At 56.9% G+C, this 19,553-nt stretch overlaps 1 protein-coding gene across 5 annotated transcripts in view; it reads left to right on the top strand.

Annotated features, from left to right (window-relative positions):
* The window catches only part of AHDC1 (AT-hook DNA binding motif containing 1), a 70,767-nt gene that overhangs the window by 32,880 nt on the left and 18,334 nt on the right, over nt 1-19,553 (top strand). For 2 of the 5 annotated variants that reach the window (XM_025362984.1, XM_025363003.1), the window contains exons 2-5: nt 13,168-13,345; nt 13,521-13,745; nt 19,195-19,306; nt 19,452-19,489. The gene's annotated coding sequence lies outside the window, so the exon portion shown is untranslated. Of the gene's footprint in view, nt 1-13,167; nt 13,346-13,520; nt 13,746-19,085; nt 19,307-19,451; nt 19,490-19,553 lie in introns of those variants that run through there. The other 3 variants (XM_025362973.1, XM_025362994.1, XM_025363006.1) reach the window with 3 other exon arrangements.

The following is a 19,553-nucleotide window of genomic DNA, read 5'->3' as shown; positions in this document are numbered from 1 at the left end:
AGGGCTGAAGGCCAGGCTGGTGCAGGGTCTGGCAGGAGCTGAGGGCCCAGGCGGGAGTGATAAATATTGAAGAGGAGGGATTTCGGTGTGGGCTGGAGCAGCTGCAGTGGTTCGAGTGTCACACTATCTCTCCCCAGGTTTACTGACCCATTTCCATTCACGCGGCTGCTGGTTTCCTAGCAACGGCAACAGTCCCCCCAGAACAGGCGGAGTGTGTGTCTGCCATTAGCGACTGCCGCAACTGTGTCAAGGTTACCCCGCTCCCTGCAAACCCACCCCTGCGGGTTTGTTTTCTGCCAGCGCCTGGCACACACCATGCCAGCCTGGGAAGGGGAGGGGAGGGGGCTGGGGGCCAGCCCCAGGGCTTGGGTGAGGTAGGGGGCCGAGGAGGAGCTGCTGTTCCCGGTCCAGTGGGAGCCAACTTGGACAGAGGCCGAAGCAGCCACCCGCCCCCCCCCTTGGCTGGTGGAATTCCTGAGCCTGAGGGGAGCAGGGGGTGGGGCTGTCCCTCAGCCCTGACCCCCGAGATTCCAGAGCCTGGGGGGAGGGCTGTGGGCCGAGGGGGCCGCGGGGGCCTCCGGGAAGCCTGTCCGGTCTGACCCCACCTGACTTGTTCTGCTCCTGCCCTGACTTCTTCCTCCTCCTGCTGCAGCTCCAGGCTCTGCTCTGCTCCAGGCTCTTTGTCCCAGCCTGCCTCTGTGCCTGGTCTCCCCAGTCAGACTCCCCAGGGCAAGGTTGTATTTCTCCCATCAGACTAGGGGTTCCCGAGGTTGTCTTTTCCTTCTCCATCCTCAGCACCTCTTTTCCTTCTCCACCCTCAGCACCAGCTCATGACTGTTTTTCCAAATGGCATGGGAGATGAGATGAGACATTTGGGGTGGCAGAGAATACTAGTGGGGACTCTGGGCAGATACCCTCATTCCACCCCCACTCACTGAAGGAGATTCTTCCTACACTCCTTCCACCTGGCAGCCCACACTGGCTCTGGTCACAGGAAGTAGAGTACCCTGCCTTTTCTCCCTGACAGTCAGGCTGCAAAGGGTTAAAGGAGCTCTCCCACCCCTTGCCTTGGTATGTGAGCTCCCCCAGGCTGGGGGGATGGGAGAATGGGGGGGTCTGTCACCTTATAACCACTCATGTGGTCAGCTCAGACCTGACCAGTCACATTCCTGCCCAGGAGGGCTGGGGCTTGAGGCAGAGGGGCAGGGGCAGGGGCCTGGAGGGGGCTGGGTTTGCAAGAATGGAAAGGGGGGACCAAGAAGCTGGGGCAAGGGGCTGCTGGGAAGTATTAAGATACATAAAGCTTGAGTCCATCTCCTTATTCCTCTAGGCCTCAATCTCCCTATCTTTCCTCCCAATTTGCACCCCCTAAAACCTTCCAGTGGTGCACATGCCTGTGACACAGGTACAGACCTGGTCCCAGTTCTAAACAAAGAGAAGAGTGTGGCCAAGGCAGTTTCTGACATGCAGGGCAGCTCAGGGACTTGTTGGTAGCCTGCAGTGTGACTTTCTGGTGCTTAGGGGAGGTTGGCTAGGTTTTTGGCTGGGTCAGAGGATTTGAGATCTAGGGTATGGATCAGGCTGTGCTAGACAGTAGAAAGAGACCTGGGCGGGGACCCAGGAAACTTGGTTCTTTGCCCAGCCCTGTGCCTGACTCCTAATGGCCTCAGTATCCCTGTTTGAAGGGTTTAGGCCAGTGGTCTCTAAAAGCCCTCCTGTCCTGTTAGTCAGTAGCCCTGGGTGAGGGATGAGGGGTGGGGGGCGATGGTCTGGAGGGGTGTGGGAAGCTGCCAGCTCAAGGGGGAGTTTGCAACGTGATCCCAGAGCGAAAATAGCCCAGGTCATTTTCAGCTGCTTGGGCGGAGGTATCTGATCCCGGCAGGGCAGCTTGGGCAGGGGGCAGGGAGGAGCATTCTGTAAAGCTCTCTGGGAAACCGGACCCTAGGATAGGAGGGTAGGGAAAGGTTGGCATGCCCGGCTGGGCTTCCTGAGACCCGCTGGGGGCCGGGGAATGGAAAGATGAGGAATGCAGAGGGTTAACAAGAGGTGAAGGCTGGACTCCAGCCCCCTTTGGGTCCTGGCCTGGCTGAGGTGAAAGGTCAGCTCCAGGGAGTCCAGGCACAGCTGGGGAAAGAGTAACCCGATCCTTCTCCCTAACCAGGCTCAGGGCATCACAGTGCCGCCTGCCCCAGGAAAGGTGCTTTGACATCTCCAGGAAGGAGTTTGTTTCTACTTGTTCTCAGCAGGAGTTGGGGGCTAGGGGAGGGTCCAGGCCTATGGGGTCAGGGAGAGCTACAGGCCAGGCGCCCCAACCAATATGGCAGTGCTTTGTCATCCTGGGGTCAGGGGAGGTGGAGGTGAGCCTGCTGGAAAGGTTAGAGGTAGCCTGTTCTGGCCCTCCTCTCACTCTGCCCCATTTATGACTCCTGACGGCCAGCATCAGGGCTGGGGAAGCTTAGAGGTAGGAGACACTCCTTCCTTCCCCAAACACACTGAGTAGTGACAGAACCCTCCTGGTACTAGACTGTGACAGCAAGATATGTTTGGGGTGGAGAATTACACCTCAACTCTGAGATAGATGGCTTTGCTGTCTGCGGTTGTGTGTGTGGTGGGGTACTAGGGTGTAAGGTGGTGTGATGGGAGGCTGAGATGATGCGACGTGGAAGAACATGGGGTTCAAATACTTGCCCATCTTAGGCAGGCTATTTTACCCAAGCCTCAGTTTCCCCATCTACAAAATAAGACTAATAGGACTCACCATTTAGGTGATGATGAAGATTGGCACAGAGTAAGTGCTCAGTAAAAAGTAACCTTAACAGGCCTTATTGGATGCCAAGGTCACACAGTGTGGAGCCAACATTGCAGCTGGCAGTCTGACTCCAGAGCAGGGGTTGGTGAGCTATAGACCATATGAGGGAGAAGGCAGTTTCCAGAATGTGACTGCGTCAGTGTCCCCAGGGCTGCACACTAGGTGATGGGGGGTAGTATCCAGATGATTTGGGGTGGGATGGGGTGAGGGGGCTTTCAGTATGTGGCAAGTGGGGAGGTTCGGGGCAGGGCTCTTCTTACAGCCGACTTCTGGGGCTTTCGCCAGCCCCCCGCGCCCCACCCTGACAGGCTTTGTGTGGCTGTGTGGGTGTAGTTGTCCCTGGAGTGCGGCTGTAGGTATGTTTGAGAAGGCGCAGGCATCCCGAGAAAGAACAAGTCGCCTTTTGTACGCGTCCAGCCCCAGGCTGGGCTGGGCGCTCTCTGGGGGATCCCCTGTTTCCGCGCCCAACTCCCCGCCCACGGACAGCGCCCCGGCCTGCCGCAGGCCCCCCACCTGAGGGGCGCATTGAGCGGGGCGCCCCCTCCCGGGGACCCGCGCCGCGGCGGGGGAAAGGGTCCGGGGAAGAGGGCCGGGGGAAGAGGGCGTGTCCGAAGCCCCGACCCCGCCCCTCTGACATCACTCCAGGTGCTACCAATCTCCGGGAGCCCGGCCCGCGCGGCCCGCCCCCTCGCCGGCACGCTCCTAGTGTTCGGGACGCGCCGTGGGTGGAGTCGGCGGGAGGTGGAGGAAGAGGGAGGGCTGGCCTAAGGGGCGGAGACCGTTGAAGGCCTCGCCCTTCCAAGTCTAGGAGAGGCTGAACACGCGACCTGGAGACCGAGCTGCTCTGCTCCGGTGAAGCTCCTCACAAGACCTCTGTCCTGGAGTGCTCCACCTTCCTGCCCACCTGCCCCAGATCTTGCCAAGTACCACTTTGTGCAGGAAGCCTTCCCAGAACCTACCCTCCTATCTTTTTTGATTACCTGCACCCTCTAGGGCCCTCTGTAGTAAGGGCAGTACCAGCCCTACTGCCAGCGCTAGCTGCCGTCCACTGAGCAGTTTGCTGTGTACCCCACACTGCTCCATGTTTTTCATGGAACGTCTTACCGGCTGCATTTCTGCTGGCTGTCCACCTTGTATTATCGGGCCCTTCTCACCCACAGGGTTGGGTGTTCCTCTGGTCAAGCGTTACAGACACCGCCCGCCTCAGAATAGTCACTACTGCCTCCAGAGTCACACAGAGCAAGGACGTAGGAGCATCAAAGCTGGACACCAGGTTTCCCAGCTCCCTTCAGGCCTTTGGTTCAGGTGTGTGACTAAGAGCAGGGAGTTGCACAGAGACTTGCTTTAGGCCTCACCTTTCCCCATAGGAGGCCTCTGCCCTTCCCTGTCCCTCCCCACAGATTGGAAGAGCCCTAAGCCTGCTTTCCTCTGCAATTCACAAATCTGGACCAGAACCCCAACTTCTGGGAAGAGGGAGAGATGTTGTGGGAGCTGGGAGGGCTTTTGCAAGCCAAAGGGGCAGTTCTGGGCTACAAGGAGTATTGTGGGCCCAGTGGATTTGGGGGTGCTTGCGTTGGGGACATAATGATTTAGCTTGCAGGTGGGAGGTTCCAAGTTAGGCAAAGAGGAGGGTTAGGAGCCACAAGTATGTGGGGTTCAGTGCAGTGCAAGGGAGGCAGGGATTATGCTGGGCCAGCACTGCCCCCACCAACAGCCTGGCCCGGTGGAATGCTGGGAGGCCCCAGGGATGGGGCCAGGCAGCCAAGGTGTCTCCGGTGGCACGGAAGCAGTTAAGAGCTGCCTCAGCCTGTTCCTTCAGACAATTAGTGACATCTCGCTTGACAACACCACACTGAGCCGATGCAGACCTCAGCCCCCCCTCCCGGCCCCCCGACGGCCGCTTCAGCTGTTTATTCTTGGGCTTTAACAATTGGGATTCTGACTTGGAGGAGCGGGCGCCCCGCGCTGCCCTCTGACCCGCCGTCGCCTTGGCAACTGGAGCCCGGTAGGCCTGGGCTCTGCGTTAGGATTACAGATCCTGAATTCACAATCTTGCTGCTCCCCTGCAAGCAGCAGCGGCAGCAAGCAGCAGCATGCAGGATCTTCAGCTAGACTGGAGGGGACAGAGAGGAGGGTCCCCAGGGCCAGCCTGAGGTGCATGCAGGAAGCTGGGATGCCCACAGACAGCCTGGAGAGCAGTGCACCCTCCGCAGCCTCCCTAGGATTGGGCAGGGCCCAGAGCTGTGCTCTACTCCCAACATCTCTGTGGCTCTCTGGAAACTTTCTTCCTGGTAGAACCCCGAGGGCAGGGGCGAGGCTTCTTCCTTACCCTGCCTTTCCCCCTCAGTCAGCCCCCTACCATGCCCAGAGCGCCAAGTGCCAGCAGACTGTGCCCCTGCCGTGCCCGCCGCCATGGCAACAGGCCCCCCTCCCTCGACAGCTCTGCTCCTTCTTCCCCCCACCCTAGCAGCCAACTGCCCCAGCTGAAACCAGAGCCGATGCATCTGTGAGCCTCATGCCCAGACCCACATTCCATTTCTGTCCTCTGTCCCCCCCAGTTCTGGCAACGACATCCCTCCTCCTCCTCCTCCTCCTCCTCCTCCTCCCTCTCCCCCTCCCTCCTCACCTCTGCCTACTCCTGCTGTTCCCCCCACACTCTAACACTTAGTGTCACCCCCTCTTCCCGCCCCATCTGAGTGTGTCTCACCCTCCGACTGTCGCTGTGGGGCTCTGGGTGTGTCAGTCCCTCTGTCTGTCTCTGGCTCCTGGGTCGCTGGTGCTCTGTGCCTCCGCCCGTCTGTGCAGACTCCTCAGGTTCCTTCTCCATCTCTTCCCCCCTGTGCATGTGTCTTTGTCTCTGCATCATCCTGCCTGTCTCTCTCTTTGTCTTTTTCTTCCTCCTTGTCTCCCTCTCTTCCTGAGTCTCTTTCTTGCTGTTTTCCTTCTTCTGGCATGCTCGCCCTCTCTCTCCCTCTCTGGCTCTCGCCCCCTCCCTCCAGATCGTTTTCTCCTTCAGCCTCTTTCTGCCCTGTTTCTTTTGCCTCAGTGTCCTTCGTCTTTCTGTCTCTCTTCCTGGATCTGAGTCTCTGCCTTGATTTCTCCCGCCCCCTCTCTTTCTTCTGACTTTCTCCTTCTAAATACATATCTTTCTTTCAGAGCTGGGCCTTTCAGTTCTCCTTACTCTATTTCCTACCAGGTTGTTTCCTTCACAGGCCTGTGAAGGTTGGGGAGCTGGAGCGGGGGGCGGGGCTCCAGAGTCACCCCAAAGGGTTCCTCTTTTTAGTAGGGGCCAGATGTCCTGGAAGCCCCACTGGGCTTGTGTGGTTGAACCTGAAATGGAGGGTGCAAGGTTAAAGAACCTGCAGAGAGTGTGGCACCAGGAAACAAGAGTGTGAGTCTGCCTTTCCAGGGTTTTAGGGGATGGGCTCCATCCATCTAGTCTACCTTCCACTAGCCCAGGTTAGGAACAGAAGATAGTCCCAGGAGCTAAACTGGCCCAAGAAGCTCTCTAGAGGGCAGGCCTCACTGATTCCTGGAATTTGTTCCTTCCCTTGCTAAAATGATGGCAATTTCAGACTATGCCTCAGTTTCCCCAGATGGTATAGGGATACTATCCTTGCTTCATGTCTGACTTCTTTAAAGTGCTTTGAGTTCCTGGAACAAAGTCAAAGTTGTGAGGAACAAGGAAAGACTAGAGTGACTCCCGCCCCTTGCTCACCAGTGCCGGGGGACACCAGACAGAATGTTTGTCCAGGGCATGGGTGGAATCAGGGTCCTGTCTCCTTAAGGGTTGGGTGGAGGACAGTGCCTCGCCTCCCCTCAAGACTGGCAGCCCCTGCTGTCTGGCCCGCCCTCCCAGTCTGGGCAGTGGCCTCTGTCCTTCCTCTCTTGCCCCTCTTCGTGGAATGAGCTTGGCATCGTGGGCAAACAGGCCCTTGGGTGGGGAAGCCAGGCCTCACCTCTGGGTGTGGTGAGGCCTGGTAAGGCAGGCCGTTCTAGGATCCTGGGGTCTGGGCACTACTCACCAAGGGGCTAGGCGGGGGAGTAGGGGTGCCTGGGGGAGGCAGGTTGCACGCAAGGCATGCTGGGCCCCCTCGGCGGGTGGGTGGGGGGAACAAAGCTGGCATCGAGGCCTCAGCTAAAATTAGCCGCTTCCCTGCGCGGGAGCGAGCATGCCTGCCAGCCGCCCAGATCGCCGCTGCCTCGGCAGGCCATCTGTCGCCACGCTTTGCTCAGTCCCCCAGGGCCCCCCAGCTCCAGCCACCCCCAGGGGCTAGAGGGACTCTGCTCTGAGGCTGTTCCCGGCCAGGACTCTAGGCTCTTCTGCTGTCATGCTGTGTGACGTCAGGCTAGGCCTTTCCCTCTCTGGGCTCCTGTAAAACGAGGGGCCCTAGACACTGACATCTCAGATCCTCTGGTCCTTCTGAGCACCAGGTGCTGCTGCTGGTCATGGTGGGGTGGGAGGTGGGGTGCCTCCCTCCACTTAGAGCCGCTCCTCTTGTCCAAGCTTTGGACCAAGTGGGGTTTAGGGACTCCTGTCAGATTCATTGGTCTTCACTGGGCGGCAGGGAGGCACTGCATCCAACAACACCCCAGCATCTCCCCTGTCCCCCTCCACACTTGACCTCCAAGCAGTCTTAAAGAAACAGCTCCAGGTGGGGAGCCAGGAGATAGAGGCTGAACTCAGCTGATCCTAATTTGCTCTGTGGCTTGGGCAAGTCTCTTAGTCTATTTCTCCCTCTCTTCAATCAGAAGCTTCCCATTTCTTAAGCAGTGGCCCACTTTATGCTATCTTGTCTCATGAGGCTGGCACTGTTGTCCCTATTTTACGGATGAGGAAGCTGAGGTTCCTTGTGAAGAAGCAGGGGAACGGGGCTGGAGCCCTCCGTGGCCTGAAGTTTCCTGTCTGCTGGTCTCCAGCTTCAGCTTCTTTACTCTGACCCTGGCACTTCTCTCACTGCGGCCCCTTCCCCCCTCCCCAAAGCCAAAGAGACTGAGCTGCTGCTCCAGGGTCACCCAGCTTGGCCCTGGAGGAGCTCAGACTGGAACCCGGGCCTCTTGGCTCTTGGCCTCCCTTACCACTATGGCCAGCAGGCTGGGCCTGTTCCCTGGGTGAGTCATGTCCCTGGACTTTGGCCTCCTTGTCCCCAGCTCTGTGGCCTGAAGTTTGGAGAGGGGGCCTTTGTAAGGAAGAAGTGCTTCCCTGGAAGCTGTGGGGGTCTCAAGCCATTATCCCACCCCCTCCCCACTGTGCACATGGTGATAGCAACCCCTAACCGCCCTACTCCCCCCTGATCTCTAAGCAGTCTCATAGTAACAGCTCCTCAGGCCTCAAGACAGCCCTCCCTCCACCACTGATTCGGCCCCCTTCCTAGATACACAACTACAGTGAATGAGAAATGGAGTGGAGTGGAGTGGGGGCCGGGGGAGGTGAATGGAGTGGAGTGGGGGCTGGGGGAGGTGGCATTTCCAGGTAGTCCGTGTGACCAGCAGCTTCCTCCCCAGCACTCCTCTCCCCCAGCACCCGCCACTGGGCGGGAAGCCACAGCACCTCCCCTCCTGGTGTCCAGAGACCAAGGTCACACCAGAGCCCTGTGTGCCTTCACCTTCTCTGGGACCAGTGGTGTTTGTCACTGGGGCAGTGTGTGGCTGTGCCCAGCTCTGGCAGTGCTGGGGTGACATTCATGCCCTGTGAGCTGTGACGCCTCTGCAGGCAGAGGGACAGCACTACCCAGGCTGGTGACAGTGATAGGGGAGGAGTGAGGTGGGCTGTCACCTTTCTGAGGCAGCCGGGGAGGTGACATGTTGTGTACCCGTCCCACTGTCTTCAGGGAGGATTCCCAGGCAGGGGCGAGGTTGTGTCCCTGCCTCATGCTGTATGGTGGGTGGAGAGCTCCATGCCTTCCTTACACCTGGAAGGTGGGACTTGTCCCGTGTGTGTGTGTGTGTGTGTGTGTGTGTGTCTTGGTCAACTGTGTGACAGGTTCTCTGTGTGTGCGTGTGTGTGTGTGTGTGTGTGTGTCTTGGTCAGCTGTGTGACAGGTTCTCTGTGTGTGCATGTTTGTGTGTGTGTGTGTGTGTGTGTGTCTTGGTCAGCTGTGTGACAGGTTCTGTGTGTGTGTGCCTGTGTGTGTCTTGGTCAGCTGTGTAACAGGTTCTCTGTGCATTCACATCCTATTAGTGGGTGTGGGGGTGCCTGGTTGCATGTCAGTTATGCCATTGTGCGGGGTGACAGACGCCTGCCCCATGCTGTTGAAGGTGTGTCAGGTGCGCCCATCTCATGCTTTGGGGGAAGCGACAGGTTATGTGCTTAGTTCATCCCGTTAGGAGAGTTGTCACCGACTTGTGCGCCTGTCTCTGGCTGTTGTGTGTGTGAGATGTCACCATGTGCCCATCGCAGGCTGTTGTGGGGAGTGGCATGTGTGATTCTCTCATGCTGTTGGGAAGTTGTCAGTAACTTGGGAGCTCGTGTCTCACTCTAAAGAGACGACATGTTGCCTGGTGATATGGGGCTGGCAGCTGGTGGGGCCTTCCCATGCAGACCACAGAGCCCCAAAGGGCTGGCCAGAGGAAACGCCTGGGGCCCTGAGCAGAGGGACAAGTGCGGGTTGGGGGGCGCTCAGTCCCGCATGGTCTACCCTCTCACCCATATGCCAGCCCGTGGAACTGTTCCCCAGGCGGAGGGACCCAGCATTCTTCAGATGGTGTGGAGAAGGGCCTTTGGGGCCAGGACAGGTGTGTGTGAGGTGGGGCACCAGGCAGGGTTTGCATGGGGAGCGGGGAGCTGTGTCCCTGAGGGCCTGGGGACCCTATTTCCTGCCTCTCCTGCCCCTGAAACTGTTAAACTAATTAAGGCTGTGGAGCCGCAGGATTAATCGGGGCAGCTCTGCACGGGCCGGGAGCTCAGGTAGTCGATCAGTGCACCGGGGAGGATATTGGATTTCTGAACCGCAAGTCAGCACTATTCGGGCCTGTTATCTCTCCCAGGCTCGAGGGTCAGGAGGCGGGAGGCTCGGCATGCTGGCCGCCCCCGCCCGGCCAGCTCGGGCGTGTCCACTCCCCCTGCCCACACATCCCAGCTCCGGCCTGTCTGCTGCCCACATAGGCCTCCCCTCGGCCCTTCTGCCCGGCCCACCCTGCCTGTGCCTTGCCGCCTCTTTCTCAGGCTCCTGTAGAAATCCCTGGTCCCTGCTCTCCCCTGCCTTTCCCATCTCTGCCTGGCTCACTTCCCCCATGCCTCTCTTCCCTCTGGGGCTCTTCCTTGGTCCTTACTGGCCTCAGACTCACTCTGGGCCTGAGCTACCCCCTCCCCTCAGCCTCCGACGAGGTCTCACCCGGCTCTCTCTACCTTCCTCTCCATCTCCCTTCTTCCGTGAGCCCCTCATCACCAGTCCGTCTCTGCTTTTGTGTTTGTGCTTGCCCATCGCCCAGTTTCTGTCTTTCTCTGTCTGTCTCTGTTTCTCTCGCCATGTCTCTGTGTCTCCCTGTGTATCTTTCTCCCTCTTCCTCTCTGTCTTTTCCTTTCTCCCTCTGGCACGCTCTCTCTCTTCTGTCTTTTCCTCTCTCTCTCTTGTGTGGTCTCGGCTGGTGTCTGCAACCAGAACAAATCTCCCCCAGCCAACACCCCCTGAACAAGGAGGCCAGAGCAGCTAATGGGAAACATGTGATTCTGCCTTGCGCCTGGAGCACCGTGAAGGGAGCCTTAGTCCCAGCCCAGCCCCTGCACCCCTCCTTGCTGCGTTCTCTGCACCACACTGTCCTCTGCCTCCCAGCGGCTCCCCCAGCCTGTGTGGGCACTGTTGGAAGTTCATTTACACTGGGTGGGGGCCTGACGTTTATCTGCTGGGGAGTATCAGGTTGTGGAGGGGCTGAGGGCAGCTTTGCTCCTGAAGTCCCCCCAACCCCCAGGGCCAGGCAGACCCCATGCAGACTCCCCCCACCCACCACTACCATATGTAGGAGAACAGGGCCAAGATGAGCTGAGCTGTGGGGGCCTGGATGGGGGGCAGCCAGTCCACCCCCACTGGAGGGCTCTGGGGCCACCCAGATTTCCATCTTTTCCTTCCTCCTGGGCCTCTGGGGAGCTGCAAAGGTGGGGGCTCCCCAAGGGCTTGGGAGCTGCCGGGCTGTGTTTCTGTGCCCACCCAACCACAGGGAAAGGGGGGACAGATCAGAGGAGGGAGGCTCTGGCAGGTTGGAATTCTCCTTCTCTGCCTGTGGATAAATTGTCCCTAATCCAGGCTTGGGGAGTTGTCTGGCTCCTACAGAGAGAGAGAGAGGAAGGGAGGGAGAGGGAGGAAGGAGGGAAGCAGGCACACACAAACACAGTGACACAGACACACACACACCATCTCACAAAGGGTGTCTCACATGCATGCTCACACGCACTCATACACTGAGCCCTTCACAAAGGTACCACACAAACACTGGGGCACCATTGTGCTGACACACCATGGCACACAGACCTGCTCACACATGTTGACACTGACACACGGCCATACTGGCACAAACATACAATGACATAGCACAAGGACCCACTGACAGACACAGAGACACGCAGTGGTGCACAGACACAATAAGGTCACACAAATCCACACATGCATGGACACACACACAAGCACATACTGACCCATGGTGAAGGAGACCCACAGGGACACCGTGGCCAGTCACACTACCACACCATGACCCTGAAAACACAGAGAAAGGCAGAGGTGGGAGGGAGGGAACACTGATCCACAGTGACACCAGTGCCTGCAGTCACAGGCCTCGAGATTGGAAACCTGCAGGGACAGCAGAGGATCAGCCGCACACCCCCACCCCCTGCCAAACACACATCCAGAGAGCTCTGAGACAGGCAGGAGCCGGTTTGGCTCCTGACACAGCGAGATGCAGAGAGCCAGGCAGAGCGTGTGCACACCAAGGCATGCTCACACCCAGCCATAGCTGGGCTCACCTGGCTACACACAGGCACACATGCACCCCTGTATCCTCACACGCATACAAACAGGCTTAGCTAGACTCACACACACACACACAAAAACTGAATAGAAGAAACATGAAAAGTGCACATACCCACATGTATGACTGAAGACACCAAATCCAGGCACACACTCAACCTGGCATCACACATACACACAGCTGACCACACCAGCCACAACTGAGCAAACGCGTGATCCCACACACAGACATGCTTAAGCCCTCATGTACCCACACAGACACGGAAATACAGAGAAGCACACAGACAGGCTAAATAGACCCAGGAACCCACATGCAGGTATATTTACCCAGACAGCTGAGCCTTGACAGATATGCATTTGCAAAGGCAGAATCTCAATCACACACATACAAACTCCCAGGCAACCAGAACCTGTAAGCAGTCCATGAGGCCTGGTTCCCAGACCCCCTCTGGGCTCCAGTACAGACCTTGAGGAGGCAGACAAATGGGCAGGAAGCAGGGGGGTGGTGAGGCGGGCCATGGTGGTTAAAGAAAACAAGAGACATAACCAGTTACTGATGGAGATGGGTAAATGCCAGCTGCATATACACCCTTGTGGAAATTCACATCCACCATCACTCTGAACAGCACCTCTCACACCTACATTGTCAATAAGCTCTTTGCATTATAGTTTCCCCGGATGTTCCTCCCCATTCATAAGATCTCACTTTTCCCATTTTATAGATGAGAAAACTGAGAGCCAGAAAAGTTAACTGACTTGCCCAAAGTCACACAGTTATGAAGGTTGAGCCAAGGACTGTCTGACTCCCAAAGGCCAGGTTCCTTCCACTATAGTATATGTGCGTGTATATGCATGTGTGTACACAGATGTGCAAAAACACTGCTTCTCAGTAGGAGCCTGGGATTTCAAGAAACAGGTTTGGCAGGCGCAGTGGCTCACACCTGCAATCCCAGCACTTTGGGAGGCTGAGGCTGGAGGATTGCTTGAGCCCAGGAGTTCGAGACCAGCCTGGGCAAGATGGTGAGACCCTATCCCTACAAAAAATTTTTAAAAAACCAGCCAGGCATGGTGGTGCACACCTGTAGCCCCAGCTACTCGGGAGGCTGAGATGGGAGGATCACTTGAGCCCAGGAATTCAAGGTGGCAGTGAGCTATGATCATGCCACTGCACTCCTACTTGGGCCACAAAGCGAGATGAGGCCCTATCTCTCCTTAAAAAAAAAAAAAAAAAAAAAGAGAGATTGTCTCACAGTTCCCTGGTGGGATAATGGGGTGAGGTTGGAGCTGGATGGGACTCCATGTATGAGAGACTCCCGGCTTGGTGTCCCTCTGCACCCTGCTGTCTGGCTGGCTTACCCTGTATCCATGCTTATCTCTGTGGTGTTGTGTTTGCTTCCACAGATGGGAGCTTGCCTGATTGTCAAGCCATCGGCCTGGACCCCAGAGCCTACCCAGCTGAGCATGTGCAGAGGGCCCCGAGTGCGGGGCGACGCTCAGGCCATTACAGAGACCACCCTGGAGATGCTGATGAAGACAGGCCTTTCCTGCTGAGCCGGGCCTGTCTGCACAGCCTGCTCAGGTAACAGTGTGCAGGGAAGCCAGGCTTGGGCCTGGGCCACCCCCAGGAAGTGGGGATCAGGGGAACTTGCCTCCCAGTCCCAACAGGGATCCCCTCCCAGCTTAGGTCAAAAAGAGGTTCTTTACAGAATCAAAACATATTAACCCAACATTTACTCAAACTCCCCATTATCCAGAAAGGGGAACTGAGGCTCATGGATATACAGTGAGTCCTACCTCCTAGCCTGAGGACTCTTCCCTGCGCCTTGATGACCTGAGAGAACTGGGAGGAGAAAGGGGTTGTGACAATGACCAGGACTCAGGGCAGAGGTGGAAACCAGAGTGCCTGATGTGTGCAGCTGCTGACCCCCCAGGACACCTCTCTACCGGAGTCTGTGGAAGCAGAGAACTGGGAGGCCAAGGTGAGGTGCTGGGAGGGCCTGGGTAGCCCAGGTATGCTAAGGTGCCCTTGCAGGACAGGGAGGGGGGTGGGGGCAGTGGCAGAACCCACCTCACTACTCCTGGCCCAGGTTAGCCCACCCAGGCTCAGGAGCTGCGGAGCCAGGTGAAGCTGCCCTGCCCTGCAGAGGCAACTCCCTGAACTGACACATGAAGCCTCCGGCTCCAGGAAGCTCCCTAGAGCTGAGCCTGCCTGGGGACCCCACCCAGCTTCCAAAGGAGCATTCCTGGGGCCTGAGGTCTGGGGGTGGAGTCTCCTGGGATTGTAAGGGTGGGGAGGTACAGCTGTGGGAGGATGCAAGGCTGTGTGTATCCGACTGTAAATGTACAGGGCACTCAAGCTTGTGTGCAAGCAGGTGTGTGTGGCGGGCTCTGTCCTTCCGTGCACATGGGGTAATATACAAGAGTTGTATAAGTGGACCAGGCTGGGGAGTGTTCAAGGGCTGTGTTATGTGGTACATGGGAGTATGAATATGCAGGATTCTGGGTGTGTACTGGGCAGGTGTGGGGATACTGCGTGTGCCACACTGGATGGTGTGTGTGCAAGGGTGCTAGTGTACACTGGAGAGATGTGTGTATAGACAAGATCTGAATACACTGCGATGGTACCGTGTGTGCACACAGGGATCTGTGTGTACACTGGCTGTGTGTGTGCCCAGGGTTCTGGATGCACAGTGGGAGTGATGTGCACATGTGGCTCCATTTGTGCTTTGGAGGTGGGTTGGGCAAGCCTTGAGCTGAGCTGGGCTCAGCAGTGCCCAGCCTTGTGGCCAAATCGCTGAAGTCACTTCCTTTCCAGCAGCAACTTTCCAGGAGGAGGAGTTCTTCAGACCTGGGGGGGGGGGGGGGGGGGGGCGGAACAAGGAGCTCTCGGGGGAGGGGGGGGGGGGGGGGTGAGAGGCTGCAGGGAGGGCCTAGTGGGGCTGGAGGAGGGGAGTCCTCCGGGAGACAGAAGGAAAGACAAGGACGGGAGTCTGCAAGGGCCAAGGGCAGGAGGGGAGGGGGGCGGAGCAGGGCGGGAAGCTTAGTCCCTGGGTGACCTCGGAGGGAGGAAGGGAGGGCCGCCGGCAGGGTGACCCTCGGGTCCAGCCAGAGCTGGCGGTGGTGGTGGCGCCCGCACACCTGGCACCCAGGGCAGGGGGCTGGCAGGGGGCGGTTCTAGGGCAGACCTGCTTGCCAGGTGCCCCGCTCCAGGGAGGAAGGGGGTGGGCGAGGGTTGCACAAAGGAGCTCTGTGTGGCTGGGGGTAGGGTGGAGTGGGGTGTGCAGTGCTGTGCTGTGCTGTGGGGGGGCCCTTGATGGCCCCAGGGGGTGGGGCAGGGCCAGCTCCCCTTGGGGGCATCAGTGGCTCCAAGGGGACACCTAGTGGCGAGGGAGAGTAGTGCATCTAGTTGAATGGTGGTTGGTGGGAGGTGGTGACTAGAAGCTGAGAGGAGGATAGATTAGAAGTCAAAAATTAGAACTGATGGTTGGGACTGGGACAGTTGGAGGAGGCTGCATGGGAGGGGGCTGAATCTCTGGACACCGAAGCAGTTTGATTTAGAGAAGCCCTACCTAAATTCAGACACCAGCTGAATTGAGTGAGATGGCTGTTTGTCCTTAAGGGCATAACTTAACCTCTCTGTGCCTCTATTTAAATGATGCCAAATGAGTGACAGCTGCCATTATTATTGCCATCATTGTTATTTGTATTATGATATTGTTCCTGGGATCAGGTTGAAAGAAGATCTTCAGGTGTTACTGTGTGGGCAGGTAGGTGGCTGAAGGGAAGGAGGTGGAGAGAGGTGAGGACTCGTCCCCGAGGGGCAGATCCTAAGAGATAAGGCCGCTGGAGGAAAAAGGAGGTGATGGGAAGGTCTCAGAGCAGGAGTAATGGCCCCTTTGATGCAGTGTTTCCCATTTGAGGACATCCCAGGGCCTTCAAACCAGGCTAGGAGGGAAATGGTGGGGGAGGAGGAGTGTGCAAGCTGGAGAGAGGGTCATGAGGCCGGAAGTGAGAGCTGGGGCTGGCAGCCTGGCTCCCCTGGGGAGGCAGTGGGTGGGGGAGGGGAAGGAGGGCTGGGGAAGGGGTGGGGTGGTCACAGCCACAGCCGGGGAGGGTGGGGCTGGGGACTCAAGGATGTGGGCTGGCGCTTCCCGGCACTGTGCACAGCAGGTTGGGGCCCCCAGCCTCCTCCCAGCCAGCTGGTGTCCCTATGGGCGAGCTCAGACACACTGACCCAGCAGCAGACAGGCAGACAGAAGGACCCCTTTGACTTTGTCCCCAGACCAGGGCTAGGTGGTACCCTTGGGAGGGATCCAAGAGAATGGCCGCCGGGGTGTGGTGAGGAGGGGAGCCAGCTGCTTCCCTCAGATCCTGGAGGCTGCAAAAGAGAGCAGTGGCCAGCCTCAGGAGGCCTGGCAGGAGGATGTGCCCAGAGGTCTTCATGGGTGGATGGAACAGAAGCCACCACCAGAGAGGAGGTTTTTCTCTTCTGCCAAGATCACACCCTCAGGCCCCAGCTGGGAGGTCTCCAGAGCGGGGAAGGCTCAGCTGGCCTGACCCTCAGTAAGGGAGGGAGGGGGCTTCTGGTGGTCATCTCCAAGTAGGTGCCAGGAGCCACGGTGCAACCACACTATTGGAAATTGGACTTGGAGATTCCAGAGTCTGAGCCTCTTTTCTCGTTTGTGAGGGTGTTACCCACTGTCCTCCCTGCGAGGGCAACAGTGCTCCAAGTTCTTGGACTAGAGAGATCCTGACCTAGGAGGGGCCAGGTCCACAGCCAGGCCTGGGAGAGAGCAAAGTAGGTGGGACCAGTAGGTGGGACAACGAGGAGCAGCTGAGGCCTGGAACCTGCAGAGAGAGAAGGAAGAGTGAATAGAGGGATGTTCCACCTGGGTGGGCAACAAAAGGGCCCCTTCCTGTGCCATTTTGTGACCTCAGACAAAGTCTCTTTCCCTCTTCAGGTCTCAGTTTCCTCATCTGTAAAATGGGAGGGGCATGAGATGGCACTAGAAAGTGTACCCACTGGGGTAGCTGGTTAAAAATACAGATTCCCAGATGTCCCTTCACATCTATGAGTCACATTCCCCTGGACTAGGGCCTGGGTATCTGGAATGTTACACAGCTCCCCCAGGCCCAGGCTTTGGAAGCCAATGGGTTAGATAATTTTAAGGTTCCTCCCAGCCTTAAATTAGACCACGGCGCTAGAAGGAGCATTTTCAGAAGTGGCTGAAGGATTGTTACAGGAGCTGGGAGTGGAAGGAGGCTCTGGACTTAAGGCAGAATTAGAAATCCTACCACTGGCCGGGCGCGGTGGCTCAAGCCTGTAATCCCAGCACTTTGGGAGGCCGAGACGGGCGGATCACGAGGTCAGGAGATCGAGACCATCCTGGTTAATACGGTGAAACCCCGTCTCTACTAAAAAGTACAAAAAACTAGCCGGGCGAGGTGGCGGGGGCCTGTAGTCCCAGCTACTCGGGAGGCTGAGGCAGGAGAATGGCGTGAACCCGGGAGGCGGAGCTTGCAGTGAGCTGAGATCCGGCCACTGCACTCCAGCCTGGGCGACAGAGCGAGACTCCGTCTCAAAAAAAAAAAAAAAAAAAAAAAAAAAAAAAAGAAATCCTACCACTTAGCAACTGTGTGACTTCAGGCAAGTTACACATCCACTCTGAGCCAGTTTCCCCTGTAACATGGGGATAATAAATCATGCCTCCCAGGCTGCTGTGAGGATTCAGTGGGTCATAGATGTGTAGGTAGGTGCTTTGTAGATTGCAAATCGCCATCCCCCAAAGGGGAGCAGAGAAGTGTCTCTTTCTACTCTATCCTGTCCCTACAGCTCTGCAGTCTTCCTGTGGGGTGACAGCACTGGTAGGTGGGGAGAGTCTACATGAGTCTCTGGCACATAGGTCTCAGTGACCCAGTACTAGGTCAGAGCCAAACATTAGGCAGGCATCAAGGTCAGTCTTTAAGACCCTCACAGTATTGGGGTCCATTCAGCTCCCTGCTCCCTGAGATCCCAACTCCTGGAATCAGCCATGGCCCTGAGTCCTCGGGCTCCTTCAGGAGTCAGACATGCCTGGATCTAAATCCCAGCTCTGCCCTGACCAGCTCAGGGAGTCAGTCGGTAAATATTTATGTAGCATTCATAGCCTAGGCCCTAGGGTCAGGCAATACAGCGATAAACAAGACAGACGTGATCCCTGCTCCTGAAGAGCCCACACTGTTGCAGGAGACACACTAAACAGCCAGTCACACAAGTAATTGATTATAGTTGCGATAAATACTATGAAGGTGAAATAGATAGGGCTCTGAGAGGATGTAGCAGGGGCCAGGACAAGACCAGAGGTAGGATGGAGCGGCAGAGTTTTTCCGATGAAGGTGGAAGAAGGATCAGAGAATGTCCCTTTTCACACTCTTGGGTCCCTCCCTCAGCATCCTTCTTGGGTCTGGAGAAGAAGAAAGAGCCTAAAGGGAAAAGGCAGGGTTGATTGCTCTGTGTACCTATTCGTTTGTTGATTCATTCAACAAACTTTAAATTTAATGTTTTGGAGAAAGGATCTCACTCTGCTGCCCAGGCTGGAGAACAATGGCACGATCATAGCTCAGAGCAGCCAGCCTGAACCTCCAGGGCTCAAGCGATCCTCCCACCTCAGCCTCTTGAGTAGCTGGGACTACAGGTGTGCACCACCATGCCCAGCTAATTTTTAAATTTTCGTAGGGATGGGGTCACGCTCTGTTGCCCAGGCTGGTCTCGAACTCCTGGACTCAAGCGATCCTCCTGCCTTAGCCTCCCAAAGTGCTGGGATTACAAGTGTGAGCCCCTGCACCTGGCCAAACAGCCATTTTTTAAAATGCTGCTGTAGGCCATGTGCTGTTCTGAGTGTTGGGAAATACATATAGCAGTGAATAGGACAGATATCTTTGCTTTTATGGTGTTTACCATCTTTCAGGGGATAGTTTCTGTAAGACTGGGGAAGATAATCATATTGATCTCATGTTTGTATGGGGAATTTGATGAGATAATCTATATGAAGCACTTGGCCCAGTGTTTGGCAACAGAAAATGTCCCCAAACTATGGACTTTTATTGTTGTTGACTCCCCGTGTGATTGCTCTGACCTCAGGCATCTTCACTTTTTCTTTGCAGCTCTTATCCCACTAGTAATTAAGTAATTTATAATGATCTGATCAGTGTCTGTCTGTCTAGTCCTTGTCCAAAGTAGGTACTTCATAACTAATGAGTGTATGAATGAATGATGTTACTTTATCTCTGAGCCTCCATTTCTTCATCTGCAAAATGGGGTTATTAATAGCCCCTACCTCACAGGATTGGTATGAAGAATTAAATGAAACGATGCCTGGACAGCTTCCAGCCCAGTACCTGGCGCGCAGTAGGTGCTCACTAAACCTGAGCTGCGATGGTCCTTTCCAGGCGCTGTCCACGCCCCGAGGCCTGGGCTCAGGCCGAAGTTGCTCCACAGCACCCCCAGCTGACAGCCAGCGACTGGCAGAGCCCCCAGGCACGGGGGCCCTCTCTCTTCCAGGTCAGCCGGGTGTCTGCGCTGGATGGAGCGCTGAGGGAGCCGGGGGGTGGTACCTGGAGGAGGCCGGGCCGGTGGGCAGGGGTTGAGCTGTGGCCACTAGACCATTTGGGGAATTCAAATCTATTGCCTGTCTTATTGCCCACAGAGATCTCCAGTGTGACAGCCCAGGCGGCAGAGCCGAGGGTAAGTGGTGGGGGTTCTCCTGGAGCCCTTTGGGGGTAAGAAGCAGGAAGGCTGTGCCCTTGTT

This window comes from Theropithecus gelada, chromosome 1 (assembly GCF_003255815.1).
Source record: "Theropithecus gelada isolate Dixy chromosome 1, Tgel_1.0, whole genome shotgun sequence".
Classification (NCBI taxonomy): Eukaryota; Metazoa; Chordata; class Mammalia; order Primates; family Cercopithecidae; genus Theropithecus; species Theropithecus gelada.
This window is presented reverse-complemented; position numbering and strand designations above follow the sequence as displayed.